The following is a 19,027-nucleotide window of genomic DNA, read 5'->3' on the forward strand; positions in this document are numbered from 1 at the left end:
CCTCTTAAATATTGTGAAAATTGGGAACATCCTTCCTTTCAACACTGCCAAGCATCTCTTACCACTCCTGTCTTCTCTAAAGTGGACTACTATGCCAGCACCCTCTTTGGTCTCCACAACTATGCCTTCTGTTCTCTCAACAAGATCATTAACTTCACCACCAGGACTCTCTTTGAACTCCCTCACTTCATACCTAATTCCTCGGACCATCACCAGCTGGATGGCTGAGGATGCAAACATAGTCCTGATTTAAATTTCTTCTACTTGTTCACAAATCTATCCACAGTAAGGCACCACTGTATTGATCCTTTATGGAACTCTACAAGCCTTCTTGTAATCTCTGCTCACCTCCTCAACTACCCTTATGGCTCCTCGCCCTCCCAGTGCTTCCTCTAGCTTCCGCTCTTTCTCTCTTCTTGCTTCACTTGTATGGAATTCTCCTGACCCGGACATCCGAGAAACAGTCCACACGGATTTATTCAAAACCAAACTAAAAGTATGCCTACTCGCCTCCAGGCTACATTCTTAACCTACCTCTCTGCCGGCTAGCTAACATGTTCCCCTCATATATAACCTGACTCTGTCCCTCACTTCCTCTGCCTCCACTCTAGCACTTCAACCATCATGGTCACTGTGAGGAATTGGACCATCCGCATGGTGGGTGTGTGCTCACCTGGGCTTTTTTGAATTTGTAAATAAAAATTGAATAATGGTAGATCAATCTCTGGAAAATGTGTGGGGCTAATCCACACGCATTTTCCTATGCTCACCGCACAACATACACATAGACCTGTGTACTTTGTGTGGACACATCCTTCAGGCGCAATTCTCCATGTCACATTTAGTTGGGATCTGACAGATGGAGTACATGATGCCTCTCAGAAGGCATAGGTCCAAACCCTTCTCCCACCATTGCTAGTCTAATTAACTATTAAAGGCTCCATTGATCCATCCTGTCCGTTTGTTTACCCTCTGCAGATGGTGGTGGCAGCAATTAACATACTAATAGAGTATATTTCAAACTGGCCCACATGGGGCCTGGCTCTAGAGGTTTAACAAAGGCGACAGGAAACCCCAACAACCTTTGATTTGCACTGTGTTAACCTAGAGCAAGCCCCCGCCTCTCAGTATCAAGGGCAGTGACCTGTCATGTCTGGTACTATTGTTTACAGTAGGCAACCCCCGGAGGGGGACCCTAGTCAGAAGTTACGAGTATGTAGATTGATGGAGACAGAAAGTTCGTTCTCACAGCAGCTTCAAGGGAGAACTGCCTTTATTCAGGAACCACAGAGAGCTCCATTAACTAGAGAGAGCCTTTGATCCGCAACAGACAGGAAGATGGGTGGGACTTAGTATTACATGTTTTCAGCCCTTTACCTTTGCTGTTACAAAGCACTCTGGTTGTGACCTCATGCATACAGGATATTGGTGGTGGGGGCCCAGGATTGGTTCATTAAGGTAGTCTTAGCCTACACCAATCACTGTGGCCCATTTGTCTTTAAAAGAGGGCTGTACCCTTCTTCTGGGCAGATCATATGAAGACTTCACAATGAGTAACAAGAACTTATTTGGATCCTGACTGAATGTACAGTCTGTCTTACAGCTTCCACTGGTGAAGGAAGGCAAGGATTTCCAAAGAGGGAAGCAAGATCCCTTCCCCTAAACATCTCCCCGGGAACAAAGGGAGATACCGAATCCAGAGGACCCTCCAGCAGTTCCAAAACCTGTACCCAGCCAGCTCACAGAGTGCCCTGCTAGGCTCTGCAAGCAAGCTTCCTAAGTATGAAGTGCCAGAGAGTCTCTGAACCAAACCAAGGACAAGTCTGTTACCTGCAACACTCTCCTCATCTTTGGTCCGGCCACCTTAAAGGATGACACGAGCCTAGTGAAGAAGCTAGGAGGAGTGCTTTGACAAGCATCAACCAGTGTCTACCTTAAAGGACATTTCCGAGCCTATTTTCACACCGCAGTTGCTAAAGTCATCCGAGACACCTCGACCAGTGCATCAGACGAGCCGAACCAGCACGGAGACAACGATTCCTGAACGTGAGATGCTGTGTAGACCAGCCTGCAGCCTCCCGTCCAGCCTTGCTCGCCGAACTGCCGGCCGCCTGATACCCACAGCTGTCTCCCATCTTGAACTCTGTCACAGGAGCTGCAAAGAGCCCTGAAACTGACCCGACCCTGTCGAGCACCAAGAAAGTCCGAGGGCCCCTACTGACATTTTATGACCATTTGCTCCCTTTATGCGGAAACCAAGTATCCTTGAACTATTGCGATTCATTACTTTACCGACTACCCTCCTGTCAGTATCCAGAGTGCATCCCTTTTCCTTCCTGAAACTGTCTGTCGTCTGCATTCCTTTACAGGGTGGGTTGTATTTTGTAGTGTGCTAGAACTGGCTGTTGATTATTAATAAAGTAGATCTTTTATACAACCTTAACTGGGCAGTTCCTTTATCATTGCGCATTAATTGTATTTTTGCTGTGTTGCAACTAACCAGCGATACACAACCTTGCAGAGATAAGCCTGCCGTTCCGTACACGCCTCCACAATTGGACAAAGAGGTTTATAATTTGCTTGTGTTTCCAATCTTTTCGGATCTCTTCTGGTGCATTAGAGGTGTGGGGCTGATTGATCGTTTAGAAACCGATATTTATCCCTGGACCACTGGTGCCCCGGAAGTTGATTCACACACACTGCCACCAACCATACACCCTCAATCCCACATACACGATCGGCTCTCTGAGACAGCAGAATGCACCACATTCACCAGACACCACCCTCCCTCGCAACACCATCCTCAAATGCACCACTGCACTCTCCCAGAATCATCCACCCCAGATCACACCTCTCCTGCCATACACACCTATTCTCGCACCCTCATTCTCAAACCCATTACAACACCTAACCGGAAACATGCTCGCACACACCACCAGCTGCCGAACACTATCCCACTCCCATTCACAAAGAGCTCTCAAACACTCACACTTCACATGACCTACATCCTCCACCCTTGCACCTTCAGCCCTGAAGCCACTACACACCACACTCAACCTTGCTACCTCTTTTAATCCCACACACTCACCGACCCTTTGCCACCATCACTCACTGCATACCCTCCAATTCAGTGACCTGAGGATCTCTCAGGTTCACCCCGAGTCGTCCACTGAATATCTCAAATGCAAACCCCCTACCAATCACCGGCGCCAGCTCTCCTCCAACACCGAAACCTCCTTTGTCACCCTCCCCCACTAAGAACCCAGAGCCTCCCTCATACCCGCAGCGCTGACTCTCCAACTCCCAGACCAGAGAGGCACTCTGGCGTGCCCAGAAACAACTGAACCTTCCACTGCCCATTTATTCCCTTGGCCCTTTCCTCCTGCCCGCCTAACCTCTCCACTTCCCCTTCCAGTAGGCCCCTCTCCCAAAGCATCTCACCACCCAGCGTCCAACTCTCAGACCAGAGGAACTCTCTGGCGCTCCAAAAATGATAATCCATCTGCCAGCACAACTCTTGAGCCTTCTTTCTGAAACAAACCCTGCCGAACCTTCAAGCAACCTTTATCCCTGGACCCCTCTGCTGCAAGCCTCATCCCTCACACAAGGGGGGGGCCTGTCCCCAAGCAGCTCCAAACTGACACCCTCCCTCACACACACACACACTGACAACCTGCCCCATTCTGTTGTGACAACCATCCAAGAGTAATCCCAGGGGCTGTGCAACAGCTTTGGCCGAACCCTACCCCTGCCTGGTGTTACCACCATCACCTCCCTTGCCCTGACCACACCTCCCTCCATAAACTCTGCCCGCCCACCAAACACGATCTCTACCACACCGAACACCCCAAAAGGGCCTACCCCGGCAAGTCCCTTCGCCTCACTGAGTGTGGCGTGTCTTGCCCTTTCCTGAACCATCACCTCTACTGCCTTTCCTGCAGACCCCCACCCTCTTGCACACTCCCTCAGCACCCAATCGCACAAATCTCAGCAGTAGACAACCCTCAATCTCTACTCGGCAAGCTTCACCCGCCCTACACCTCTCGATCCACCTCCCCTCTCCCACCACCTCCCCCTCGTACCTCACTCAGTGTAGATGGTGTCCACCGTTCTCTCGCCCTCTAACCTCTCCTCCACCCATTTGCCAGGCCCCCTGCACCTTCCTGTCACAACCCCTAACCACACACACACACACACTGTACTATCCACCACTCCGCCCCAACCTCCCCAGCCTTTCACCAACACCCAAACGACCCATCCCATGTCACCTCTGAGTCGAAGACCTGCAACCACCGCCCTCTCTTCCCAGTCTCTAGCTTCCTCCATCCCTTTATACACCCACTACAGTACCCCATGCCTTTGACCACCTCCACCTGTCCTATCTCACCGCCCATCCCATCCGCCTGTCTCCCCACCACCAGCACCCTCCATCTGATGACCCTGACCATCCCAGCCAATCCCGGTCACCCTGGCAAACACTGCTGCCTCTACCTCTGACAAAGTCACCTGCCTCCTCTTCAATGGCCGATTCGTAGCCAAGAACAAACACATCTTTGATCTCCTAACCTCCGAAAACCCTGATCTTCATCACTGAAACCTGACTCTCGGACGACCTCAGTCCTATCGGCCGCGAAGAATTCCCACCTGTCTACTCACTTATCGCCTACAAGGGGAGGAAGAATAGCTGAGGGGCAGCGTGTTTTTTCTTGGAAGCAAGACAACGTGGCGCAACACAGGTTTGAATCCCAATCCCGTGCTTAGAAACCAATCGCTGGTATTAAGCGTGTTATAAATTAACAATACAATAAAAAAATTAAAAAATAAAACAGACCTTCCAGAGGAGGCGGTGTAGCCATCCTGCACAAACCTCACATCTCTATCACCTCCACTGAAACACAACCCAGCACAGCTAAATGCGAATCCCTCTTAATCAAACTCTCTCTCTCCTACATACTCTCTAAAGACTTCTGGGCTATGACAGACACTTCTACAACAGCCTATGTGACTCTCTGGCAACCATTCTAGTCACCCACCCGGCACTCACCTTTTTGGGAGACTTTAACATCTGATTCAACCTCCCCAGCAACTCCATGACTTCAACCACTGGTCGACAGCCGGAAGCACTCAACCTCACCTAGCATATCAGAGGGCCAACACATACTGCTGGCCACACCATCAATGCCATTTTCAGCTCCTCTGATATCATCTCCACGTCCACCCCCCCCCCCAACTACTCATCTGGACATACCACTCTGCCATTTCTTTCTCCAGCCTCATACCACCAGAACCCCCGAAGCTATCCTCCACTCCTACATCTCAGGGCAAGTGCTGGAACAAGGTCAAGGTACTATTGGATCAGGCTAATGGGCTACTAAGCGCCCTCCTGTCACTCCCAACCAGAACTAGACCGCTACCCATAGAACTCTTCGACTCCTGGCTAAAGGACACTCTCATTCCCCTAACCCTTTCCAAGTCCACTCCCTGCCACAAAGGACCCACACCCAAATGGTTCACCCCCCCTCCTGAAGACTCTGAAAACACATAACCGTTCCCTTGAGCACAAATGGCGAGCTTCCAGAACACTGCAAAGCAAAATCAGTACTTGTCCACCACCACAAAAACTACAAATCAGAGATCTGAAAGGCCAAAAAAGCCTACTACAATAAACATATCCTGAACTGCCAGATCGGATGCAAAGAGCTCTACAGGATCATTACCGAATTCCTGAACATTGCCCTGCACCACACCCCGGACTGCCTCCTCACAAACACTCTGCAATTCCCTGTCTGAACGCTTCCACAAAACAGCCTTGGAGAGGACGGCCACCATCAATGTCAAACTCGCCCTCTTGTCCACTGGCTCTACATCTGCTATACTTGACCCAACCATATACCGTCAGGCCCGACGATCTCCAACCCCACCACCTCGGGCCTCTGTCCAGACAGGAATTCCAAATCGTAGTGGCACCCTGACAGAACTCTGTACCTGAGAGAATGAATTCATCACCTGATCCGCAGGAATTCGGCATACACTAAGCCCTAAAGCCAGCTATCGCAGTTTAGGTCTACTTGGCTGAAATTATTTGACCAAATTATTTTTTTTAGATGTTTTTTGGTCAAAAATGCAGGGGGCGACCCCACTGCCCCCTATTCCGTTGCCCCAACCCTTATGTATTTTTAATTTAATTTTACCAAGAAAATGATGAGAAAAATGTGGTCAAAAGTAAAAGGTCAAATGTTTTTCAAACAAGTAGGCTAATACTGCTATCGCCATTCATCATGGGCAATTGTGCAAGACTTGTAACCCAAGCACCTGCACTCTTGAGTTTAAGGCCACGCAATTATGCACCACACAATCAGCCCTGGAAGGCACCTGTCTGCTAACGATACAGCCCTGGAATCCCTGAGCAGAACTAGATATCGGGTGGCTGTCCAACAGTTAATCTGCTAATTACTCCTACCATTGAATGTAAAGACAGACCAGTAATTCTATCTAGCAGAACTAGAAACCCATGCGTTAATCAGCACTTATGAACTTAATCACTGGCTTGCAATTATGAACTAGGCTATCAAAGCAGGAATTGCAATACTTGCTAATCCTTAAGAAGAACTATAGCAAGAAACGCCCTAGCACTTATTTGGTACTAATCTCAACTATCCGGGTATATCCAAGTAGAAATACCTACCAGGGATCCAATGTAACAAATTGCTGTCCGAGGATAGCGCTAGCAGCTATGTATTCTGAACAGGAGTTTTGGGACTGACCGCTCTATCTCTGGCCACCAATCTTCACCAAACAATGTGACCCACCATGAAAGATCCCACGCACTTGACAGGGTATTAGCATACTTCATCGCAGGCCAAATTGATGTTTTCAATTTTACAGAATTTGATTGTTTTTTGGGGGAAATTTCGGTTAAATTAAATATATATGTGGGGTGGGGTAAGGGAAAAGATTAAGCTTGGGGGGGCTGGGTGGGTGTCTCCCCTGCATTTTCGAACAATAAAACAACCAAAAGAAATGCGGTCAAACTGGAAAAGGTCAATTTTTTCAAGTCAAACAGACCTAAACACTTGACAGGGACCGGAAGGTGAACCGAAACAAGATACCCCTGGAAAACACACAAAGACTCAAACACACCACTATGCTAACTCTTGTCTCTGCATTGACAAACATTTAGAACGCCAGCTACACCACACGAATAATTCGGCCTAGCTGCACACATAACGTCACACTCAAGCACCAGCACTGCCAGAATGCAGATATCATTTCCATTGGTCTTACTGTACACATTCTACTGCCCTTACACACCCATCTCACCGCACCTAATGCTAGCATGCAGGTACTCGGCACCCACTGCACACTGGCTGCGCACATACCGAGTGCACCCATGCACGTTGTACTACACTACTGTCTCCACTGACCTGGACTGCGGTCCCGAAGGGTGTTCAACCCACAGTGCTTTGGAATCATAACCATGGTAAAAGGCGCTATAAAAAAAATCACAAATAACATAACTCAATAGTCGCATCCCGAGCACAGCTTGTCGTACCACCTACCTGCACTAAAAAATGTCCAGTGTTGCTTGTCCTTCATCTATCTACATCCACTTATGTATTGTCACTGGTGACTGTTCCGTTTACTCCCCTCCACAACCTGGTAGGCTCACAGGGAGAACACACACAGGAAGCTTCGAAAATCTGTCAAGCGGCTACATGGTGCAATAGTATCCCAGGTCTTTTCAGTCTCTCTTTTAGAAGACAGGAACAATTACTGCTCTAAGTGAACTAATGGGACCTCAGCCACTTGTGACAAAAGCCAATACCGGGTCAGTATTTGCAATGAAATAAGTACCAGAGACTTTTTCTGACTTTTGTGAAAGCACGGATACACAACCTCCAGCATATTAGGCCAATACCAAGCACTACCAAGCACTAGCCATCAACAGACCCAAGACTAAGACCAACTTGAATATAATGTCACAAAAAAAGCCCACTCGAGATAATACAGAACCGGACCAGCCTCTCCCACGTGTTTGAGGCCCATCTGAGCATAAAGTTGCAAACTAGAATGCTTTTGAGGCCAGACTGAATCACCAGTCAATCTCTCCAACGTGCCTTCTTAACAAACATGCTATATCGGCAACCCCCTTTACTCAATACCAGACAGTGACTAGAAAACACAAATAATGCTGTAACCTGCTCCATCTCAAACAATCACCCCCACCACCAGACACTGGAATTGAAGTCTTCTCTTGCAGCACAACTCAACTGTTTGGAGACCCGTTGACTGTAACTCTTACCATGGTCAGACAGTAACACATAAAGCATGGACACAAGATTCCTCAGCCCCCCCCCCCCGAATTCCCACCCCCAACATTCTCCATAAAAAGTGAAAACGGACAGTAGGAACACCGTTTTCCTGAGTTCCTGAATGATATTAAACAATCTCCCCCTTCCCCAAACTTAAACCTTACTGACTTAGAATTGTAAGTGGTGCCCTTGGATGACCTGGGTGTAGCACAGATGCGCGGTGTCTATCAATATGTGATTTTCATCCGTTCTGTTGGACAGAAGGCGAGTGGAAGGCCACCCTGTCATGAAAATCCCCAAACCTCCTTGGGTTCTTGCCATACTGGCAAATTATTCACTCCACAATTTAAAAGCATATTTGGCACATATGCCCAATGGGATTGAGATGGAAGCCATCAATTTATTTGACACCAGATTTACAACAGCTGTCAATGCTCGGAATAATATTAGGTAATCTTCATTGCATTAAATTATGGCTGAAGAAGGAACAAAATGAACAGTTTTGAGAGATACAGCCTTGGGATATCTCATCCGTAAAGACAGCAATCCCTGTTCACCTGCCAAATTATGTCCTGGTATGTTATGTAATGGTAATAGGCTTGCGTTTTGTACCAGATCACTACTGTGCTTGTGCCAGAGTGCATGGTGTTTCTGTGGCATGGCAGCGTATTATGCCGCTGTCTGGAGTATCCAGATCCTAGTCTGCTGCAGAAAAGAAAATGTGCAAAGAGAAAATAACTCCACAGCCTCGATATAAACTCGCTGCAGGAAAGCACCTGGATGCACGGCTCAAAGCAGTTTTTGTTCATATTGCATCAGTGAATCCTGTCCCTTGAGGGCATCATAAGAGCAGGGAAGGAATGATACCAAGATTAGGGGTATTATTTTCTCTATTACCTGGTAACCACAATCAAGAATGTAGTCCTCGGGAAGTAAGAGCATAAGGCGGAGTACATCAGGAATCCACAGGGCCGCCCAGAGATCAGGAAGTTTCACATTGATTATATAGATCTATGGTTACGGGCATAACTAACTAGGGCCTGCCAATGATTTGGGGGCCAATTTTCTTTTCTCGTATGCATCTTCGCTGTTCGAAGTAAGTAACAAATTTGCAGGGTTGTTTAGTTCAGGAACAGCTTTTGGAAGAAACTGACTTGCCTGATTTCTTCAGAAATGGTTACCCCTGAGGATGGTTCTCCAAATGCCTCAAAACGTTTCCATTAACCTTCATTTCCAAATATCTTGTCACAAACATAAAGGACATTAACAAGGTGCTTCCTAAGGTTTATAATATGGCGTTAATCCCCCGTTCCAGTGGCTGGAACGGGGATTAAGGTTATTAGCACCCCTGGTTACCAAAGCGGTAACTGTGCTAAAAAAAAAGGATTTTCCTTCATACAACGGGACGCGCGTAGGGTCCTGTTGCACAAAGGAAAATCCTTTTCCAAGATGGCTGCCATTGAAAGGGAAGTGCGGCTCTGTGCAGGGCCCCTCTTCCTTTTTTATGGCGGCTTGCAGGAGGCAAGGGGAAGGAGCGGATGCAGCGGCAGCAATCGCCTCTGCCGAAATAGGGTAAGTAGAGAGGTGCGGAGGATGACAAAAAAATTAAATAACGTGACGCAGGGTTGGAGGGAAGATGGTGGCAGGGGGAGCCAGGTGTCAGGTGACATGGAATGCGGTCTTGTACCGGCAGTTCAAGCCTGCGTTCCTAGCCATCTGATTGGCTGGCTCCCCCCGACAGGGTGCTAATTAGGGTTGTGCTCTATAGGAACTCATTTAAGCATGTTTCAATTTTCAACCTTGTGTCCAAGTGGGAATCCTGGTTAGAATGTTCTTTTGCAAACTTATTTCCATTTTAAATCTTCATGTATCTGATGGTGGCACGTTTATTCGTCGTCCCCTCACATTGACTACCCAGCTGCCTAATGTTTGCTTTGGTTTGCTGAGCTGCACTCTTCGGGCAGCCTCAACCCCCCCCCCCACCCCGGCTAGCCCTCACGCATCCCTTGCCATACTAGTTAAACATTTGTTCACATAGACAGCTGCATAGATTTCTGAGCCCTGGCCATCAATCAGATATATCCTCGCCAGAGAGAGTTTATACATCCTTGGAATCCACAGGGGTTCATAAATACCTAAATAAGCACATTTTCCCAATATTGTTGGTTGGGTCGGGAAAGAGAAGGCCTTGTTATCCTGACAGAAAGACATGGAACGGGTCATCCTCCCATCTGGTGATCATGATTAGAGGGAACGTGTTCCCTTAGTTATATTTTTGATGTATGGAAACATACGTCCTTCAAAGATACATAGTCATGTTTGCCTTTCATTACGAGAGATCAATTTAGCCCTGCCCCCTCACAGCTTACAGCCTCTACAAATAGTGGTGCAATGTTATTTATCAATGCTTGCCTTAAGTTAATACATTTTCCTCACTAGAGCTGAATATTTGATTTCTTTTCATTGTATTGTACGCCTGACAGATATTGATTTGTGCCTGTCTCCAAGCTGTTAAATGTGCCAATGTTTTTAAGACGGCTGCGCATTTGCTTATAGAAAGTATCCTGTCTCTCTCTCATTAACTACCCAGACATGTACAAGGGATCAGGAATGCAGGAGTTGCAGTTTTATTTGTACCTCACAACCACCCTGTTTGGTTTTGCTCTTTTCTCATTTATCAAACAGCGACGACGGGATGTGAAGGACGTTTGGATCCTCACAGGGTCTTAATTGTAGCAGTACCAGTAGATAATTGTGTAATGGAAATGCAAAGTTTGTGCAGAAAAGAGGCGCAGATATCAGTTGAAGGAATACCACACTAAAAGGTGAAGGGGACTCATGGATTGTTAAATAATTGTAGGTGTTAGACTTGAGAATGTCCTAAACAATTGAAGTTTAAGTAGATAGCATTCAAACAATAGAGATTGGTTACAGGTAAGTATGTAGGGTTTAACATTAGCTCGAGGTGCTGTAAACGGGCCTCACGGCAAGCTGCTGTAGTAGAAATCAACTCACGTTCTAATTTATTTTGCAGCCACAGGGGCTGAAAGCACATTGCAAGAGTTACACGTTCCCAGGATTGTACGCGAGGGAAGGAAATAACAACTTATACTTTCAAGGTCACAGAGCCCGAGCTCACGGGTGCAGGAGAAGGGCAGTGAACATAACCTAATTTAATAATTTGCCGTATTCGTTTTGAGGCTGGCATCTTGGCAGTTTCAAAGCACCCATGACGGTTTCAAATTGCCCTTTAGCACAACTCAGCCTGAAGCAGTTTGAGGGGTCCTTAAGATGCAACACTAGAATGGTAACTTGTCTTTGGTTCAAGGCTCTGCCAGTGTCATGATCCGTAGTATCTTCATGAGAAGCGGATGGGGATGATTGGCGGCAAATGAATAAAGATCTGCTGGTCATCCCAAATGTTTCAATGCCTTGGCTTCATGATGTGGGAATTGGGGGTTGGTCTGTGACGTCACCATGGGGGTTCTAGGGTGGCGTGGTAAGATTTTTGGGACCAAGTAATTGCAGGCAAATGTACGTCCCGACACAGGAGAATGACATGTTTGTCCAATGATTTTCATTCAAAGAATGGACCAAATGTTTAACTGTGCTTTGATGTTAATTAGTTTAGATGATTATAAAAGTTCTAACCTTAGGGGTGTTTCTTTGACAGCACCTTTTCATGCAGTTCTATTCCGCGTTCTGTTTGAATATTGCTGTTCCAGTTGTGTCTGGGGCTCAGGATAAAACTGTGTTACTTCTTGCCTGTACACTCCTTTTTGGATGACTTTTGTATTTTTATTGGTGAGTTCAAAGGCAACCCGCAGTACAACTGGATGAAAAGATTTCCAGATATTCCCCTTGGTCGCTGTATGGTCTACGGGTTAACAATGGATGGCAGAAAGGGAAAGGAGCTTGGGTGCCCTCTTGCTCTGTAAACTGGACGAGGAAATGGGTTAGGTTCAAAATAGTGCTTTCATGAGAAGGGTTAAGGTTGTTTCTGAGCCCTTAAGATGTCAAAGAGGGACTAACTGCACAGAAATCTGTGTGCTGGTTGGATGTGCTGAGCTCATGACCCCTCCTCAGGCTCGAACTGGCCTGTAGGGCAATAGGGCAATGCCTGAACAAAAATTGCAAAATGCTAGTGTGGGTCAAAGTGGGACAGTTTTTTTTGCCCAACGTGGGCCAAGTTGATAAGTTACTTCACCAGGCAGCTAGTAGTTTTGACCAGTGTTACTGAATAAATATATTTTGAAATGCACAATTTGTATCACATTTAATCAAAAAACTCCCCCCTGGGTACTACTCAAACGGTATGTCACAAAAGGAATGCATTGCCATTTGCAACTATGGGACACTTCTTCATTGGTGCCCCAGACAATGTTATGCCCCAGTCCGATCCCACTCCTCCCCATGCTTCTTTTCAAAACTGTTAATGCTGCAAATAAGTTTATTTAGGTATATTTTCTTTGCTGATGGATGATGAGCTAAAGATGATTAATGCATAATGCTGTCCTCGTGTCTTTAACAGAATCTACCCCCCCCACTCGCGATAGTGAGGGGATTAGTCAGTGGCGCACAGATGTCCCCATTGTTTGTGGTAGTGCTGCTGTGCACATTAAAATCAAAAGGCTAAAATCAAGAGCTTGTATTGGGAAGGAGGATTCCTAAAATGGAGTGCTGGCATAAATTATTCAAAGATTCTGAGTCCGTTGGAGCTAAGGGATAATTGCGTTATATGGCGCACTAAAGGCCTTAATCAAAGGAGAAGGCTGTGCTCTGGTGAATCAGACCACATCTAGAATATGGATCAGGGCAAGGACATGAAATGATTTTTCCTTGCAAACATCTGCAGCCTTGGGGCCAGCCCGTCTGGTAATGAATGCAAGATCCCGCTTCCATTTTCTATGTCGCTTTCTTCAGCGCTGTGGGCAGCTTGTAGTGGCTGCAGAGCTCGCGGCTTGCTCAGTCCCAGCAGGATGTTTCCTTATTGATGAGGTTCTTCATGGCGGGCAGTTAGAGTCCAGGTGCTCAGGCAGTCTAATCAGGACCCCACGAGGAGAGGGCACTGCTACAAAGTAAAGGGCCGTTACCTCCTCATCCCTCTTCCTCGTCACAGTACCTAGTTTTGAGGTATCCACCTTCATCACAGGAACCATTGTCCAACTTTCTTTTCCCTGCGCCTACTCCATATTAGAGGTATAAATACACTCCTTCATTCAAATTTATTCTCTCTTCATGACTGGAACTGGACCAGCAAGCGTGTGGCATTAACTCTCTGTTGCGGCTCAGGGAGCAACTTTTTCAAGGCTCCCTTCAAACAGCAGATCAATGAGGGGTTCACTACAGTCCGGAAGACGGGAGGAGCCCCCCCAGGAACCAGCGGGGTGTTCCTGCTAGGAGTGAGACTCTGACACACATGGAGAAAAAGTGTAGCAGAGACGTTTCTTTCTGTGTAGTCTCGTCTCCCGAGGGCAGTAAGGATATAGGGTAACACACTTATTGATCAACCTCCAAGAAATCTTCCTAAGATATTTAGAAGCGTGAGGGGTGAAAGTGGGTTTCTTTACACAATGGCTGGGATGACCGCCCAAAGATGCTATGGATTCATATGGCATGGGAAGAGGTGGCGGCCTGCGCCTCTCTGGAACATCAGACAGAACGCACACATTGTGATGGTTCACTGTTTGGCATTATTTGCTGCAGAGCTGGCAGACATCTTAGATTTGGAACATGAGCCAGTTTGGAGCAAGCGCTGATGTGAGTTACTGATCAATGTTCATTAGCGCTACAGGTCTAGGAGAGTACCAGTTTCTTTTTTTGGAAGATTGGCTCTGCTGTAGAGTCAGGGTTCCCAAACCAGTTTATTCTAGGGTCCGAAAGACTGGCAGAAGGTAAGGGGGAATCAGAGTGTCAATGGGGCTTTTAACACCGGTTAGGACCAAACTGATATTTCTCATCTTAAGGAAAAAATGAGATTTCGAGTTGGCAGCACCAGATGTCATTCCCCCTTCAGGTGTCAAAATGTATCATTGCTATTATCTCTGTAGCAGAAGAGACCTGGAGAGTTGATAATGCACTATATCAGGGAACATTACGTACCCCCTTTCATAGTGATTTTTATTGTGTTTCTTGCAAGTCAGGAAGTGGTGACACAAGGAGACCTTAGCCAAGTCTCTACGAAGCAGTGTTTGAGATAACAAAGCCCCCTAACCCGAAGAAGGCCTGTAGAGTGGGAGGCTATCATTCTGCAAGTATCACGTGTTCCATCATGTAGGGGCACTCTTCTTCAGTTGATGGCATAACAGTCAAGTTCTTTCCCCAGTCATGCCCCCCACGTCTGGTTCTATGGCAATGACCCCTATTTTTCCATATATAAAAGGGAGCTGCTTTGAGGTACCATGTGGGATTTGTGTAAGGGAAGATCTATGCCTTTAAGTATCCATGGTGGAGCATAGATGTTGAAGTCTCACCCTCAGCGGCTGTGGCGTGGTTTGACATCATCCTGGGACATTGAGGCAGTAGCGCCTGGACCCAGTAGAGGGCCAATTGGGAAAAGATGTCTGCTGCTGGCATCTGGGTCTGACCTCATATGTTTAGAGTCACATTCCTGCATGACCGCTTGAACCTCCGTCCCTTAAAACTTAACTAGAAGTGCGCCTTGGGTGAGGCAGTGAATTGGCAACAACCTCGGGACGTGTGTGCTTGTTTAGAATTAGCATATTTTGTGATAGCATTTGAAGGTGGTGACCCATCTTTATGCATAACCGGCACCGATCGTGGATTGGTTACACTTCGGCAGGTTAGAGGCCGGGTTAGGGTGGCACTGCGCATGGACAGAGCTGCATCTGCTAGAATCCGCTTCCTTCGCCCCTATGTCAAGTACAGCTGGTTCCCCTCTGAGACACTGGGCATCCATTGCACTCTTAGGACATCTTTGCTGCGCGACGGTGTTCTCAGTGACTGGAAAATTGCGATCTAGAAGTCCTTCCATGTGGGTAAGACACTATGGGACTTGTGTGTAATGACAGATCGCCTTAATAAGCTACCGGACTAGTGCCTGGGCAAGGTTCCTTGTCCATGGACCGATTCTTTCTCTCCTACAGGGGTCAACAGTCTCTGGTACCGACAACTTCTGGACATAGCTCCTCACCTGAAGGTTTACCATCTAATGCCTTTGGTGGTACTCTTCACAGCCCTACGGGGATTGTTAGTTTGGATCAGTCCCAGGAGATGGCAGTTATACCGTGTATGGCTATTTATCCCCTATATTTATCCCCCTCCCTTGCCTCGTCGCGCCATGAAACACTTGTGTATAGGCGTGTTATAAATGCCATATCATATCTGATCTGGCCTCTTCATGCTCGCACACCTACAGGCTAGGCCTCAAGAACATTAAGATTGATGCAGTTCAGTTGATCAGGCATTCACAGCGTCACGAGTAACGTCTTCAGAGTTTGCTTCCATCCAGGCTGTGCTGAAGGATTTAGATGGAAAACTCGCCAACTTTCATGTCTCACAGAATGTTCGAGAGGATAACCCTTAGCATGTTATTGGGAAGGAATTTCTGGAATTACTGGGTTTACTGATCATGTCCTGGTTGCAATAACTGCACTGTTCCCAGGACAGCAGACGGTCATTTCTCACCGTATGGACGGGATATTTCATATTTTATAGATCTATTTTAGGCTTGGGGCTCCCTTCCCAGACCTTGCAGTGTTCCAGGGGGTTGCATGGGAGGGTTGAAAGCCTGCGATTTCTCTGAGCTCAGAGATCGCCGCGTCTTTCACGACTTCTCAGATTTCCAGGAATAACCATATCCTTCTGTCCTAATAGGAATGGTGGTGGCACAGCACTGTCAGCTCCGCTCGTTTGCTGTTCAATTTCAGGGCAGATGGAGGGCCCTGACCAAGGGTGATGAAGAGCATGAAAGTTAAAGAGGGAGCATGCAGAACACAGGGTTCTGAGTTTTTCTTAATTTGCTCTGTTACGGCTACTTTGACTCCCTTGATAGTCACTGCAAGAATTGGTAGCTTGGTGGGTTAGTACTCCTTCATCTACAGGGTGCGGACCAGGCGGTTATTCTGTCCTTCTAGAAGCTGTCTTCCATGAGTGGTCTGACAAGGTCCTCCATAGGCGCTGCCAATGAGGCGTTTGATCGCCCGGGAAGGGTTCATTTGTAAAACAGGTTCCTGCTTATCTACCGGAGCTGTCCTCTCTTACAGCTCCTTGGCATGACCCGAGGCATCACTGTGAGAGCACTTCATGTTGCTTAGTGTCACGATCTTCTCTTGTTGGGTCTAGCTTGCCCCATCTCAAAGAATTCCTGACCTGCATACTGGATTCTAGGACCCATTTCAACTATTGCGCTGTTAGAGGTCCCTGTTAGCAAGGTCTTCTGCTGCAGTTCTCTAAGACCTACAGTTTAAGCGGCGGGCCCTCTTATGCTGAGAAGTAATCTTCTCATCGTTTTGTACAGAATGTGGTTCGGCTGGAACTGTGCATCAGCTCCGCTCTCATTCAAGGACCTTCCGACATCATGTGGGTGGAAGAAGGGTTGTATTCGTTCCTGGGAATTGCATACGCCCCAAGAGAGTTGTATACCATTGAGACGTTTCAGAACAGCTAGGGCAAGACCTGGGTCTCATTGGTTTAAATGAAGGGCTTTATTCATTGAGGGCCATGGTTGCATGGGGCGTGCTTCCGTACGCATGTTAGTGTCATGATCTCTGCTTCCAAAAGATCAGGACTTGCCCGACTCCCTTGGAAGCAGACCCATAACCCCGGTTCCGAGTGCCAGCCAGTCCCAATTGGGACCTTTTGGACCCTGTCCTGGCGCCAGTGGCACCAGGCTCATAAAGATGCCCAGTCCCAGCGCTGGAAGCGCCGGGCTCATAATGCTTGAGTGGACTTACCTGCAGCAGACCATGCTGCTTACTTACCTGCCAGTTGAACCCCTGATCCTCTTCTGTTTGGGACTACTTTTCCTGTTGGGTGGGGCAGGAGCCACTCCCTAGGTTCAGAACACTGGAACTCTTCTGGAAAGCAGGAACTCTTTTCTTACCTAGGCATGGCTGTGGAAGGAGATACCTAAGCACTACAGGAGGCTATTTAAACCACACCCGATGGATGAATCTTGCTTTGCGTTATTCTGCATTCTCTGCAGCAGAACGCTCATCGTGTCTTCTGCTTCTGATCCTGGGCCTAAGGGAACAAAGGCTTACCATCCTGGAATCCAGTCTTCAGCAGCACCTGTAAAGACAAAGAAAGAACAGGTTAGCACTACGGTCTTCAGTGGCAGCGCATCTCTTACCTGGTCCATCGGCTGTCACCAACGCCTCACGCTGCATTCCGGCATCTGAAAGACAAAGGCTTACCTACTCTTCGCATGCTCCGGAGGTCTTCGCACTGCATTCCGGCATCTGAAAGACAAAAGCTTACCAGCTCTTCGCACGCTCCGGAGGCCTTCGGCGCTGCATCCCGCATCTGAAAGACAAAAGAAGGTGCGTTTAAAGACATTGGGCAACTTTATTACTCACGTGCCATTACTCCTTCCCACGCCGAATCCAGTGGGTATTCCAGCACCCTTCAGCTTCTCTAAAGCTCCGAACTTGTACCTGCAAGATAAAAGGGACAGTTAGTGCGCATTGTGAAGCAGGCTACAAGCGCTTACTTACGTGCTTCCAGGCGCTTCTATTCCTCACGCAGGTTCTATCCTCAACTCTCATCAGCCCGCCATCCGCCATCGCCGGAACCCTGCAAAACAAGAGATATCATTACAAAAGACTTTTAAGACATTTGAAGTGCCCAGAACTTACCGTTCGTGCAGTTAACGACGGACAGCAGTCCTCTGAGGTCAAGAGGCCTGCACCCTTATCCAGTGAAGAAACTGGTTACGGCACCCTGCCCCGAGGCAGATGGAGAGCTCGGCGTTCACTTACCTAAGGTGAGGGCGTTAACCTTTGGGGTTCTACAGGAGAAGAGAAAGGGAAGAGGAGAGAGGCACCCAATAACCCCAGTTCATTAATCCCATATTTTCTATCTGCAGACATCTTACTCTTCGAGTCAGACATACAGTGCACAGAGGTCCAGCCCAAAGAGCCAACCGTGTGTTACACATCACCTTTGAAGATACGGCATTCACCCAGTCAAGACCGGCGCCTCTGCGGGAATCAGGTGAGCGTTACAGAACGCAAAGCCTACCGCAAAACTCCCACCCAGGCGCTATGGAAACCTCGGATACCGACCAGCTAGCCCAGTTACTTGGGGAACTAAGAGCAGAAGTGCATGCAGCCCGTCAGGAAACGAATGCTCTAAGAAGGGAACTGATTATTTCCAAGGAGCGAACAGACGATCTCGCTAGACAATTGCTACAGTCACAAGCCGGACAAACTCCGTTACCAGCATCAGGGGCAAATCTTCCTTCAACATCCTCTACGAACCCAGTGCAGATTAACCTACCTGGGAATGTACCTCTGGCTCCGCCCGAATGATTTTCTGGTGACCCAAAGAGGTTTGCAGTATTTATTAATCAGTGCCGGTTGCACTTCTTATGCCGGCCAGCAGCCTTTCCAACTGATCAAGCTAAGGTAGCTTGATCAGTACCTTAGTGGTACGTGCTTTCGTACCTTAGTGGCAATGCGGCAGACTGGTCGATCCCTCTAGTTAATCAAGATGATCCGGTTCTCCATGATTTTCAAGCTTTTCAGCTCAGT

This window comes from Ambystoma mexicanum, chromosome 3p (genome assembly GCF_040938575.1).
Source record: "Ambystoma mexicanum isolate Mex_15411 chromosome 3p, UKY_AmexF1_1, whole genome shotgun sequence".
Taxonomy (NCBI): domain Eukaryota; kingdom Metazoa; phylum Chordata; class Amphibia; order Caudata; family Ambystomatidae; genus Ambystoma; species Ambystoma mexicanum.